Source organism: Onthophagus taurus, chromosome 11 (genome assembly GCF_036711975.1).
Source record: "Onthophagus taurus isolate NC chromosome 11, IU_Otau_3.0, whole genome shotgun sequence".
NCBI lineage: Eukaryota > Metazoa > Arthropoda > Insecta > Coleoptera > Scarabaeidae > Onthophagus > Onthophagus taurus.
In genome coordinates this window covers 4,001,374-4,016,121 of record NC_091976.1, presented here as the reverse complement: position 1 = coordinate 4,016,121, position 14,748 = coordinate 4,001,374, and the positions used below count along the sequence as shown (strand labels likewise).

General features: G+C 35.6%; 1 protein-coding gene across 1 annotated transcript in view; it reads right to left on the bottom strand.

The window, feature by feature from the left end:
* Positions 1-14,748, bottom strand: part of LOC111417718 (putative nuclease HARBI1) — a 351,867-nt gene that overhangs the window by 12,287 nt on the left and 324,832 nt on the right. The gene's annotated exons all lie outside the window — the stretch shown is intronic.

Here is a 14,748-nt window from a genome sequence, read left to right as displayed (position 1 = left end):
AAAAGGTTCGAGTGTGTTTTAACAGCTGTGAGGCTGTTTGGATTGGTTACTATGTAGGGGGTTGTGTGTTAGGGTTAATGTCTGTGTGTAGGGGTATGATTCGGTTTCAGATGAATTTGTTGAGGTTAGTTTTTTCTAAGAGGAATTTGTATTTTGTGTTGTCGGTGTTGTGGGAGGTGAGGTTTTTGATGAGGGCATTTGTATGACATTTTGTGTGGCCGTAGAATTTGGTGTTATGTTTGTGAAGCTCAAATGGGGTTTTATGTTGGCTTTATCGTCTTTTGATGTTGATGTATCTGTCGGAATTGATGATGCGGAGGGCTTTGTTTTGGGTTGTACGAACCTTTTTGATGGAGTTGGGGGCCGACGCGTATGTGGTGGTGGGTCTGATGATAGAGGTGTAGATGAGTCGTTTATTCTGGGGGCAGAAAGCGAGCTATTTCTGGAAATTAGCGCGTAGATACTTTTGATAGTGGCTGAGGTTTTTTGAATCGTTTTTGCGATGTGTTTCGAGAAGGACATTCTCTTATCAAGAGTTACGCCAAGATATTTTAGCTCGGGTTTAATCGGGATCGGGGTATTGAAAAATCTGAGTACGGGGGCAATTTTGAGGGAGCGGATGTTTTTAGTGAATATAATGGCCTCGGAGTTGCTGGAGTTGACTGAGATTTTCCATTTTTGGTAGTAGTTTTGGAGAAAGCGAAGATGCGTTTGGATAGTTAAGATTGCTATTTTTGGGTCTATGGAGTGGGCGTAGATGGCTGTGGCGTCGGCGTAGGTGGCGATTTTGGTCTGGGGAGTTGCGGGATGTCGCTTATGAAAATGTTGAATAGATGGGGGAGAGTATGGAGTCTTGGGGGACCCCGGAATCTATTCTTTTGGGTTTAGAGGTCGTGTCGTTGATTTTGACTTGCATCTTTCTGTTAGAGGGGTAGCTGTGGGTGAGTTTGATTAGATATTCGGGGTATTTTTTGTCTGTCATTTTGTGGAAAAGTGCTTCGGGTGAGACAGTGTCGAAGGCTTTTTCGAGATCAAGCGAGACGAGTGCGTTATGGGCTTTGGTGTTTACTTTGGCTATGGTATCAGTTGTAGTGCAAAAATAGCTTAATAGATTCTATAAATTAAACCATGTGCAATCTTACGCCAAAGAAAGGAAATATCATATATTGTTGACGACAGCAATTCGGCCGTCGACGTAGGTAATAGGAATAAGTAGAATAGAATAGTATGAGAAGTCTTAAGCAAGCTCTCATCGATTAAACTCGCGACCGGTGTAATTGTATTATAAGGGAAATAAAATATGTTTTAAAATTAACACTTTGTGTTTAAATAAAAATCTGATAAACTATAAAGACATTACACGGTGACTATTCTGGCAACTTGGTGAGCAGTAGAATGTTGCGGGCGAAATCCGAATTTATGGTTTGGGATGATGCCGGTTGGGTAGGAGTGTTCGTTAAGTCGCTCCAGAATTACCGTTTCTACTAGTTTCAATAACGCCGGGAGAAGCGATATCGGTCTGTAGGAAAGCGCAATGTCGTTTCCTCTGTGCTACCAACCTCCTATATTTAGTTAATCTTTACCGAGGTATATTAATGAAACAAAGTATTATGGATGTTGCTATGACAATATCATAACAATACTAACTTCAGTTTTCTTAAAATTAGTAAAACATAATAAAATTTAAAACAGTATTTACAATTATTGTTTAGGCAACCCATTTAGCAGCCTTTGTTGCTATGACATTTTGTTGATTTATTCATTTGTTTTTAATAAACAGAAGCCATTTTTTTCTATTCGTTATTAAAACGACGTTTTTTACTCGATCTCCTGAAGAAGCCAATTTCCAAACCCAATTCAAGTAAGTATTTTCCTATTTTTCTTTTGAACCACCACCTACATCTATTCCCGACATTTGTCGTGCGAACAATTATAAATCACTTAAAAATCATAACCGGAAACTATATTTTAATCATGGCAGAAGATATTAATTGTACTCCACCTGAAATACGAAAGAAATCGTTGGAGACATCATTTGAACTATTACCACAAAAATCAGTGGAAAAATATAATCATCAATACGACATATACATATATGGAATAGTGTAAAAGAAATACAATTACAAAACATAGCGAGAATGTTTTGCTCCCCTATTTTGCCGATATGTCGAAACAGTACTCTCCGTCGACAATGTGGTCATATTATTCTATGATAAAGGCAACCCTTTCGGCAAATAATAATGTTGACATTGGTCAGTACAAAAAGCTTACGGCTTTTTTAAAACAAAAAGGTAGAAATTATATGGCAAAAAAATCCAAACCTTTATCGCAAGCAGAAATTCTTAAATTTTTGCTTGATGCCCTCGATAACATCTACGTGATGATGAAGGTAATTTATCCAAAGTTGTCAAAATCAATTTGATATGATTGTAGCAATTGTCTATTTTAGATTTCTGTTGTGTTTGGAATATCCGGGGCGTTACGAAATACAGAACTTTTACAATTACAAAGTATCAGACATTGAGCACAAGGAAACAATTCTGATGATACATATAAACAAAACAAAAACTAACAAGCCACGAATGTTTGTTATTACATCAGAATTTGAAGAAAAAGGAAAAATTATAGAATTGTTCAATAAATATTTATCACTGCGACCTAAAAAGACGTCCCACGGTCGACTTTTTATAAGTTATAGAAATGAGCGGTGTTCAGTGCAGCCATTTGGCATTTATAATTTTGGTGGTATTCCTAGCAAAATTGCTAAATATTTAGGTTTACCACAACCATTACTATACACTGGGCACTGCTTTCGTAAAATTTCTAGCACCCTTTTTGCGAGCGCGAGAGGAAGCAAAGAAAATTTAAAGCGTCAAGGGGGATGGAAAAGCGACACGATTGCAGAATCGTTTGCCAAATAAAACCAAAATCGCGAATACGATTTTAGGTCAAACTGACAACATAGTAATTCTACTATATCTATAAATTTGTCTAATATACATAATCATTCTCAAACTGTTATCAACGATAATTGCACACAAGATTTACTGTTTGTTAATATAGACAATAATTCTCAAACGTTTTCCATTAAAACTCCATCTTCTGGAATTTAATGTTATAAACCAAAAAAATGTTATTTAATGTTGTTCATTCACATTCAACATTACGAACATTCATGACTATCATTTGTACTATAAATTTTCTCAAAATTGAATTGTTTAGTTAAAATATCTCCATTTTTTAAATTATGGGTGGTGAAATTAAAACTAAACTAAATTTAAACCAAATAAAAAAAAGTTTATCTGCACGGATTTCAACTCAGCACCTAGGAATTGGTTATGCGTTGCTCTTCCCTTACGCTATCAACCTGTTACATTTTATAGAACTATGCATACACAATTACAAATCGTTTGTCATAAATATGATTATTGATAATTTTCAAAATCTTTATATCTTCAAATTTTGCAGTTGGCGATAATATGTTGTATGCACACCATTCAAAAAACGAAAAGTCACAGCTAAAGACAATTTATTGAAAATAGCTTGCCAAAAATTAACAGACAATGACGACGCCATATCTGTTAGCTAAATGATGGGCAACTCAATCAGAAGATATCGAAAGCACAAAAAATTTTCAGAAGAACGATATTTGCAGACGTTCTTTTTCATGGGTGTCTGAATAAACTTAGAGAAAACACAGAGTTTTAAAAGGAGTTTCGATTCAAACATATACTCCGTATTTATCGCGCACATCGAACTACAGTTATTGTCACCTCCGCCTACGCAGGCACAAACGCTTTTTAGACCTACAGTCCAAAATAATCTTCCAGTTATTACTAACGCAGGCACAGTCTTGAATTGTACTATTTGTTACCAACTTTGTTGATGAATAAATAATGAGAATAAAAAAATTATTTATTATTTTTTTTTGGTTTTGTTAATTAAAAAATAACATTAAAAAACATCAAACACACAATAGAACTTTATTTCCTTGTAAGAGTTAAAAAATTAATTAAAATTAATACTAACCCTACATTGGTGACCCCGATTAAACACACAAAGAAAAACTTCGTAAAAAGAAGAAGCGCTGTACCATATTATACCAGTCAAAGGACATACCATTTTGGACAAGAACACATCTCCAGTGTCAGAAAACAAAGATCGATAAACATACCAAATCCCCTGTTGAGAAAATATCTATTCCCAAAAGATAGAATCCAATTTCAAGAAATCTTCTAAAAAATGTCTCTTTCTGAAAAAGATAGAATTGAAATCCTCATGATGTGTAGTTACGGAGATATGAGAAGAACCACTGTGGAAGTTTGCGCACTTTTTAATGAAGTACATAACGATCGCCCAGCAATATCACGATCCACGGTGAGTAAAATTCTTGCTAACTACAGAGATCATGGGCATGTGTGCGACTTGCCATGATCTGGTCGTCCCACAATCGATAAAGATGCGCAACTAGAAATATTGTTAAGAGTTGCTGATAATCCTCATACGGCTTCTCGTGAAATAGGTTTAGAAATGAATTTGAGCCAAAGTACTGTTCTCAAAATATTACACCGACATAAATTCTATCCTTATAAAATTTCACTAACTCTAGAACTAGTAGAAGACGATTTTGACCATCGATTGCAATTTTGCGAACAAATGCAAATTCTGTGTAATAATGACCCAATCTTTGCGAAAAATGTTGTTTTTTCGAACAAAGCTACCTTTTCTTTAAGTGGAACCGTTAAGCGACAAAATTGCAGATATTGGGCCTTAGGGAATCCCAGGTGGATGCAGGAGACTCATACACAGTTTCCAAGAAAAGTTAATGTTTGTGCTGGTATAGTGAGAAACAAAATATTGGGACCACTTTTTTTTTTGAAAATCTGACAGGCGTTGGATATTTGCAATTTTTACAGGAAGATGTGGTTCCAACACTAACAGCGATATACCCAGATGCAGATCAACCGGACAAATTCGATAAACAACTAGGTTTTAGCAGGACGGCGCACCAACTCATTATGTCCTTCCCATTGGAACGTATTTAGATGATATTTTTCCACAAAATGGATAGGTCGACATTTTGTTTTTAGAATGGCCACCTCGTTCCCCAGACTTCACTCCCCTGGATTTCTTTTTATGGGGTCATTTAAAGAGTAAGGTATACGTTCATAAATCCGGGAACATCGACGATTTAAAGGTACGAATTCGAGAGGAGATAAGAAAAATTGAACCGGACATAATTGATAGAGTGCAAGATGACTTTATTTTTAGGTTAGGGCACTGTCAAATAGTAAATGGACAACAGTTTGAGCATCTTATTCATTGAAATTTTCTGTTTTGTTTTGCATGTAAATAAAATCAATTTTTCTGCCTATAAATGTATTTCTTTTCATAAAATTATTACATGGCAACGTAATACAAAGTTTATTCTTAAAATCAACTGGCCTTGCATGCTATGGAATAAAAAATGGGGTTGCCATTTAAAAAAATGTTTTGCCCCCTTTGACCCCGAAAATGTACGCCACTGTAAAAAAGTTTAGAGATAGGAAAAGTCGACATATTTATTATAGTCATTGACACCTGAAAGGATTCTTTCAAAAAGAAACTCGTTTTGAAGATATTTTAGGTGTTCCAGACTTTTTATTCAACCTGTATGTAACTGCGTTAATTCAGTAACGGACAAAAATGCCGAACCAATCCCCCATAATCTAAATCTCGCTGACTGCCCTGTACAAAGCTATCTTCACGGTGTGCAGTTTGGGGGAGGTGGTAAAGACGGAAAACCACAATCCTCAATGGAGCCATTCAAAAACTGGGAGTGACGGACCATGCATTCCAACAAATGGCCAGGAGAGCTGCGTACAACGTTGCCACACATTCTGCAAGAATATTGATGCAACATGTAGGCAAAAGTTAGGAAGAAGGAGCAATGGCTACAGAAGACTGGCTCAATATGGGTTAAATGAGAGAAGGCCGTAAAAGCTATGATCCAAGAAAACTACCAACTTCCTTTTTTAATTATATTATATATTATATATATATATGTAAATATGAGATATATAGGTGTCCCGTAAAGGCTACGCAGCAGCTGTAGCTCGACAACGGTAAGGCCTAGAGGTTTGGAAAAAAAATCCTTATAGGCAAACTTATCTGATTCCGAGTTTTCTTTGACTCCACCGGAATTAGTAGCAATCGCGGAAAATTTACGAAACTGCGTATTCAAGATTTATAGAATGGAAGATAAAAAGACATGCAGTTCTTTGTCGGAGACGGTGTTATTGGCCTATTTTTCGGAACTGGCACAATAACAAAAGCCATTAACAGTGTGTGGTCATATTATCCAATGATTAAAAGTATGTTACAATTGAATATGTATTAAATACATTTCAAAATATTTCAAAGTAATTACATTTCTGAAACAAAATGGAAAATGTTACACGCCCAAGAAAGCTGCGATTTATACGAGTACACAAATTAGTGACTTTTTAAATAATTAATGAAGTTTATTTAACGGCCAAGGTTGTTGTTGTATTTAGGATTGCAGGAGCTTGTCGAATTTGTGATATCAGCCAGGTAACATTAGATGATATTGAAGATTCGAAAACGTTATTAACTGTGAAACGTAAGCAAACAAATAATGATGTAAATAGGAGATTTGTAGATACTGAAGAATATATTAAATTTTACCGAATGTACATAGCCCTTCGTCTAACAGCAACAAAGGATCGTCGCCTGTTTTATGCATATCGCAATGGAAAATGTATCAATCAAGTTTTATAAGGTACCTCAAATAGTGGCTAATTTTCTTTAACTTGAAAATGCTAACTCATATACAGGTCATTCATTTCGAAAATTGTCTGCTACACTTTTAGTTGAATCTGGGGGAGACTTGATGACACTAAAGAAACATGGCGGTTGGAAGTGAAATTTACGTTGTATAAGGATAACAGGACAAGGATAACAGAATCCTTATCCAGTGGAAGATTGGAAGTTTTCAAGAATACCAGGGAGTGTTTTGGAAATAATAACGTTTAAAACGTTAAAAATGGAAAAAGCTTTTATACTATCCTATTCCAAAGCGATTTTGAAGAACTGAAGAACAAGATAGGGGTTATAACTGTGGTGAAGGAAAAAAAATTTACCACGAAAGCACAAAAAGTAATAGACTCTAAGTATTTATTATTGTGTTATAATAGACTGAACTTTGTTTAATATGGTTGTTATTCGAGATATTCTTTTTCTTTCGTGCTGTTTTTTTGTGCGATAGGTTCGTATTTGAATAGCTATCTTTATTTAGAAGTGCAACTGCTGCTAATACTTCTCCTCATTAAGTGAGTTAATTGTGAATTTAATTTTCTCCCAGTTTTATTCTTTTTGTCCTCTACTGTTTAAAAGTAATATAAAATAGTCATTTCATAACGGAATACTAATACAACATCATAAAACAATAATAAACATAATAATACTTAATCTAGGGAAGTGAACTGAAAGAGTAATGTTATTGCCGTTCTGGGTTCAGGTAAGTCTCCTATCTTTACTTGAACATGTTTCGGTAAATGTTTATAGCATACAATACACAACTTTTTAATAAACTTCTAACCGTGTCTCTTCCAGATATTGGTCAAAAACATTGTCGAATTGCAGCTAAAGTAAGATCAAAACGAGGAATAGAGAACGAGACTAGAGGAATCGAATGGTGAGCAAGTACGTGATGATTTTAAACACACATATTACAAAAATATTAGCAAAGGAAATATTGGAGAAAAACAACATATTCAAGAGGTAAACTAAGCACATCAGCATTTGTAAACAGCATTACCAACAATTTTGAGATATTTTTTTTTTCAACAATAAATTTTGTCAATCGTTTGTCAACAATAAATTCACCGGAATTCGATGGTACTTATGAAAACTGGTACAAATTCAGGGATTCGCCCAATTTATATACTTAACATCAGCTTTCAAAGATACCGCAGCCGAAGTTATTCAATCTTTGGAAGTTTCAAGCGTAAATTATACAGTTTTATCAGAATTATTAAATGAGCGATTTGAAAACAATAAGGTCATTATGAATAGCCATATTCACGGAATTTACGAATTGGAAAATGTTATTAAAGATTCACCTACGTCATTAAGACATTTTCTGGACAGTTTTTTGAAACATTTTCGTGCGCTAAATGCGTTGAAATTACCATTGGGATGTTCCCATATCTATTAACAAAAGAACTAGACAACACCCGTCTTTTATGTTAACAATATACAACAAATGATATTCCGCTGTTAGATGAATTTTTGCAATTTATTAAAAACAGATGCCAAAGTTTAGTAATTATATCACTATCACAGTCTACTAAGAGTTTAGATAACGTTTTCCCTAAATTGTATAAACAAGGTGGCATAACAAATCTCATAGCTGCGAAAAATAATTGCATTCAATGCAAGAGTTCTCATAACATATATCAAGGTGAAGAATTTCTAAAAAAAAAAATATTGTTGATAGAATACGATTAGAAAAGGAGTTAAAACTTTGTACAAACTGCTTGAATTTAAATCATTTCGTTCCACAACGCAAATCTAAACAAAATTGTTTTAAATGTAGCAAGCGACATACTTTTTTCCACTTGGAGGAAGAAAATAACAAAACTCCACCGACTGCTCTTATACGGTCCATACATCTCCTCAGGCAACTGGTTACCACACGGCTTACAACTTGTAAATCGACTGCAGAATATGTGAATACAATCATAACGACCGCACACAAATTAAATAGTTTAAATTTTAAAGTGGGCGAAGAATGGATCGGAGCGTTGTTGTTAGCAGGCCTACCTGAAGAATATAAGCCGATGATCATGGGTTTAGAGAGCTCCGGAACCCCAATAACAGGTGACTCAATCAAAACAAAGCTTTTACAAGATGTCAACCATAGGGAAGATGCTGAGTCGGCGATGTACGTACAGAAAAAAGGTTCTTCATTCAGAAGTTTTCCCGAGAAGAAAAATAACAAAAAGGCCATACGATTTTATGCTTTTAACAAATACGGACATTACGCTTCGGAATGCAAAAACAAGCTGAATAAGCAAGAAGGGGAAAACAATCCTAAGAGTAAACAAAAGGCATTTTTTGCTCTGTACAATTCTATTCAGTTAAAAGAAGACCAAAGCTGGTATTTAGATTCATGTGCTTCATCTCACATGACACCGCATGCTGAACTAATAGAAAAAGCCCAATTGCATACCAGAACTGAAGTAATAGCAGCTAATAAGTCAAAATTATCTTCCGAAGGCAAAGGGGAAGTATTTATTCACACCTCAGAAGAGGATGATGTCATTGTCGCGAAAAATGTACTACACGTACCTGATCTTGCAATAAACCTACTTTCAATCAGCAAAATAGTTCGTAATGACAATAATGTTATTTTCAACAAATCAAGATGCAACATAATTGACAAGTCAGGCAAAGTAATAGCAACCGATACAGAAACTGGAGGAATTTACAAGTTAAATACCAAAGAAGTAAATAGGGAATCTGCTATGACTGCGACTGGTTTAGGAAACATTTGGCATCAACGCCTGGGACATTTAGGCAGAAAGGGGATGCAACTGTTAATGAAAGGTCTAGCCAATAGATTAGATTGGATAAAAATAACAGAAGATACATGTATTGCGTGTATTAAAGGGAAACAAGCGAGACTCCCTTTCAGTTTTAGTGGGAAACGTTCAAATAGCATACTGAACTTAATCCATTTTGATTTATGTGTTCATGGAAGAAACCTCAATTGGCAGAGCAAAATATTTCTTAATCCTAATAGACGATCATTCAAGAAAGGTGTTTGTTTATTTCTTAAATGGCAAATACCAAGTTAAAGAAGTATTTTCAGAATTTAAAACTATGGTCGAGAATCAAACCAACAAGAAAATAAAAAGTCTTCGCAGTGATAACGGTAAGGAATACGTAAACCATGATTTAAGAAATTTGTTGCAGAAGGCTGGTATCCGACATCAAACTACAGTACCATACAGCCCTCAACAAAATGGTCTTGCTGAAAGGATGAATCGTAGAACGTGCCAGGTCAATGATGATAGCTGCCAAATTACCTACAAAGTATTGGGCGGAAGCAGTAAATACGGCAATCTATCTAATAAATAGATCACCCGCTTTTGCCACAGGCCGTACACCAGAAGAATTATGGTCAGGAACGTTGCTAGATCTGTCAAATTTGCGAGTTTTTGGTTGTCCTGCTATGGTTTATATACCGAAAGAAAAGCATCAAAAATGGGACCCAAAGTCTAAAGAATTGATCTTCATGGGTTATTGTGAAGAAACCAAAGGTTATAGACTATAAGAGAAAGGACTTAAAAGAATCCTGCGCTACATTCAAGGTACTATTAATTATGGCTTATTTAATAGAAAAAGCTCAATCAATAAAAATGTACTAGTATCATATGCTGATGCTAATTGGGCAACCGATAATGATAGAAAATCGACTAATGGTTATTTATTGGAAATGTATGGAGCGGTTGTACACTGGATTACCAAAAAGCAAACTTCTATGGTATTATCGTCCACTGAAGCCGAGGCTGTGATGATCGACATGATCAAAAACCTTGAAAAACCAGAAAAAGCTTCTGTTCATACAGAAACGGTTCAATCCGTTAATGATATCATTATTGCGCATCAAAGCCATCTGCCAAAAATCCATTTGCCAACGTTTAGCGGCCAATACTCTGATTGGACACAATTTCGAGATTTATTCACGACAATGATAATGTTAATTCATTAACTGCAGTCGAAAAATTTCAATATTTAAAAATCAGTTTAAAAGTCTTGAAAACAGCCAGCACAACTAATTAAACATTTAACAATACCGCACGAAAATTTTAAAGTCGCCTGGGACATGCTGGTGGAACGTTATGAAAATGTACGCATTTTACAACAATGGGACGATCACCTTGTACATTTACTTTCTTAAAAGCTTGCTGTTGAATCTATAAAATAATAGGAAAAATCAATGATCGATAGTCGACTGCCACCTAAATTTAGCGATTTCCTTTAATTTCTAACCAATCGAGTATTTTCCCTCGAATCGATTGAGAAAAAGACTCAAAGTTCTTCAACCGGGTTAACATCAAAATTAAAGCCGTTTAAATCACATGATGCGTCTGTTTCAGGAATAAAATGTCCATTATGTAATGCGGATCATTACCTTATGCGTTGTAAAACATTTTTAACGAAATCACCAAAACAACGCAGCGAATACATAATTCAGAAAAAACGCTGTTTTAATTGCCTTGGGCCCCATTATCTCACCGATTGTCATCATACGGTTTTACATGATTCGCCACCAGAAACGTTAAATAAATTTAATTCTAATTCAAGAGAAACACACGATAATTCTAATTTAGCGGGTTCTTCCACAAGTCATCAAGTGCACACGTTCCACACAAATGCTTCGGTTCTTCTTGCCACGGCACTTATTCGCGTTCGATCTACACGTGGTGATTATTTTGTTGTTCGAGCTTTAATCGATCAGGGCTCTGAAGTTTCTTTTGGAACCGAAGCTCTCATTCAGCGATTATCATTACCGCGTCGAGCTATTTGTGTTCCGATTCATGGCGTTGGCTCAACTCGGACATGTATATCAAATGGTTTCGCCACCATTGAGTTATTTTCCTGTTATAGTGACGTTTTGATCAGTGAAGAGATCTTGATTTTGCCCAAACTTACTTCATACACACCGCAGAAATGTTCGAGTTTAATTCCTTCCGAGATCAAACACCGATTTGAAAATCGGCGTTTCATCAATTTGAAATTTGAAATCAATTTGAAAATTTTCGATTTGATTCCAATCGAACCATAACCGCCATAAGCGGTTGCGTATGTGCGCGTCGAAAAAGTGGCGGAGGTGCGGTTGCGCTCATCGGACCAAGAACCAAAGTAGCACCTCTAAAAGTTGTGTCGATTCTCCGATTGGAACTTTGCGCACCTGTGATCCTTACTCGACTCGTAAAACCAATCTCGAATGCTTTACAAACTATTGATACTTCTATTTTGCTATGGTCTGATTCAATGGTGATCTTGTCATGGATTCGAAGTCAACCGAGCCGATGGAAGGATTTCGTACGCAGTCGGGTAATCGAAATTCAAGCAAATTTAGCTGAAGCAAAGTGGAATTACGTTCCTGGACATGAAAATCCGGCTGATTTGGCGTCGAGAGGAAGACCTATTCGTAATCTTCATGACCAATCCATATGGTGGTCCGGTCCTTCATGGCTCAGCACCAACTGGCCTGATCAACCAATCAATAATCCGATTGAAGCCAACAACGAGATTCGACGAGTGGCATCTTTGAATATCGTTCCTATTCAAGGTTGGGACCTAAAAACCAAATATTCTAATTTAAATACATTGCTCCGAATAAGGGCTTGGTGCTTTCGATTTATACAATTTTCTAAATATGTTTCAGATTTCATAAATTCAGACGAAATCGAGCACACTTTACTATTTTGGGTTAAAGAAGTCCAAAATTGTTACTTCTCCGCCGAAATTCAAACTTTAAAAGAAGATGGGACGCTTCCAAAGTCCAGTTCTTTACATCGTTTAGTTCCTTTTTATTTATTACCTGATGGTATCATGACGATTACAGGACGACTACGATTTGCGATTCTCGACTGGAATGAAAAACATCCAATAATACTTCCCAAGAACTGTCATTTTACTAATTTAATAATCGATTCTCATCACCGAAAAACTCTACATGGGAGAACTTGATATCGGAGTTGAAATATTCGGAGTTGAACTAGATATCAACTCTCCCACCGTTTCCAACAATGGTACGTTAAAATTTTTAATAGTAATTGTTGAATATAAATTTTGAATGTATCGGTACCAAATGTTGGTCGTTGTCTTTGTATAAATCTGTAATTGTTACAACGGAATTATCCCTATCATAATTTATATCTGATTCTGGAAGTTGAGTGTTAAAAGAATGTTACTTTGCGATGATCCCGTTGTGATTCTGAGACTGGAGTTGTAACAGGAGTTTTGAAATAAGACATTTGGCGCCCAACAGTTTTTTTTTACAATTTTGTGTTAATTAAGTGACGTTAGTATTTTTTTTGTTGCTAAGCGAAAATAACTTTTGGAAACATTACAATTTGGCGCCCAACCTGGGACAAAGCTTAAGCAAAGTTAAGCAAATAAAGTAAAGAACAAATTAAATTAAATTGAAAAATTAACAAACATGTTTGAAAAACAAGGAAGACGAAGGACATTAGCAAGAGAAAATAACGAGGAAAGAGAAGCCAGTATTAGTCAAACTAGAAGTAGAAGTAGTAGTAATTAAACCAGTACCAATACAAAAACAAAGTAAATAGGCAATATTTACAAGACAATAAAGAGCCTTTGGTAGCAAGAGAATGAATTCGCTAACTTAACTCACTACAATTTGGTAATATCAATAAAGAAGCAGATGTACAAAATGGGTTACTTTATTAGATAAATACAAATCATTATTTGAAATAGACGGATCAAAAATTAAAGTTTTTAATGGTTTCAAAAGCAAACTCAAATAAAGATAAAAGAAATAAGGCATACGACCAGCTTCTGAGTATTTATAAACAAATTAAAACAAATGCAACTAGGGATGACGTTAAGAAGAAAATTAATTCTCTAAAAATAAACTACAGGAAAGAATTAAAAAAAATGAAAGGTTCTAAAGGAACTGGTACTGGCACCGATGAAGTGTACAAAAAGTATATACCCAAATGCTGGACTTTTAAACAATTGAGCTTTCTCAGTGAGTGTCCATCAAATGATGTCGGCCCGTCCTTATCTTCAGAAAGTCAGCAGGTAAGAGAAAAACACCGTCTCTAGTTAGTTAGGTAATGTTTATTGATTGTTTATTACATCATGTTGCCTTCATTATTAAAATAGTTACAATACCTATCTCTAACTGCTTTTGCTTCTACCGATGAATTCAAATAGTGCAGCTGCATGCTGGAACTACATACTGCAGTTCCAGATCGCGTTATAACAGAACGCACCATGGATGGATGGATGGATGCACAAACTTTTACAGACTGGTTTGAATCATCCTTTTTGCCACATGCAAAATCTACCAAGATGTAAAATGTTGCTGGGGGATAACCTTTCGACTCATTTTACAGACACTTATAACGCAATGTCAACTAAACGACATTGCTCTCGTCGGCCTTCCCAAAAATTCAACCCATATGACCCAGCCTTTAGACGTGGGATTTTTCCGCCCATTTAAGATTACTTGGAGGAACGTTTTGACGAATTGGGAAACGACACATAAACAGTAAACGTAAATAGATAAGAAGGATTTTCCTCAGCTGCTTGCCTCCACACTTGCCGAAATGAAAAGAAAATCTAATAATGCCATTAAGAATGATCTAATCGGCTCATTTCAAGCAACGGCAATCATGCCAATGGATCCAGAACGAGTTTTACACAAAATTCCAGTTAATGATAGTGATACTATTGCCGATGTTAACGATACACTGTTAAACTATTGACAACAACAACGATTCTCAGCAGCACCAACAAGAAGAAATGTCAAACGCAAGAAACTTATGGTGGAGCCTGGCAAAAGTGTTACTGCAAACAATGATAGTTCCAGCGATTCAGACGTCCATGAACAACTAACTAACGACAATTCAGATGATGAACCTTTTCAAGACGTTCAAGAGGTTGTGCGACAAGAAAGCAAATACTTTGAACCACGAT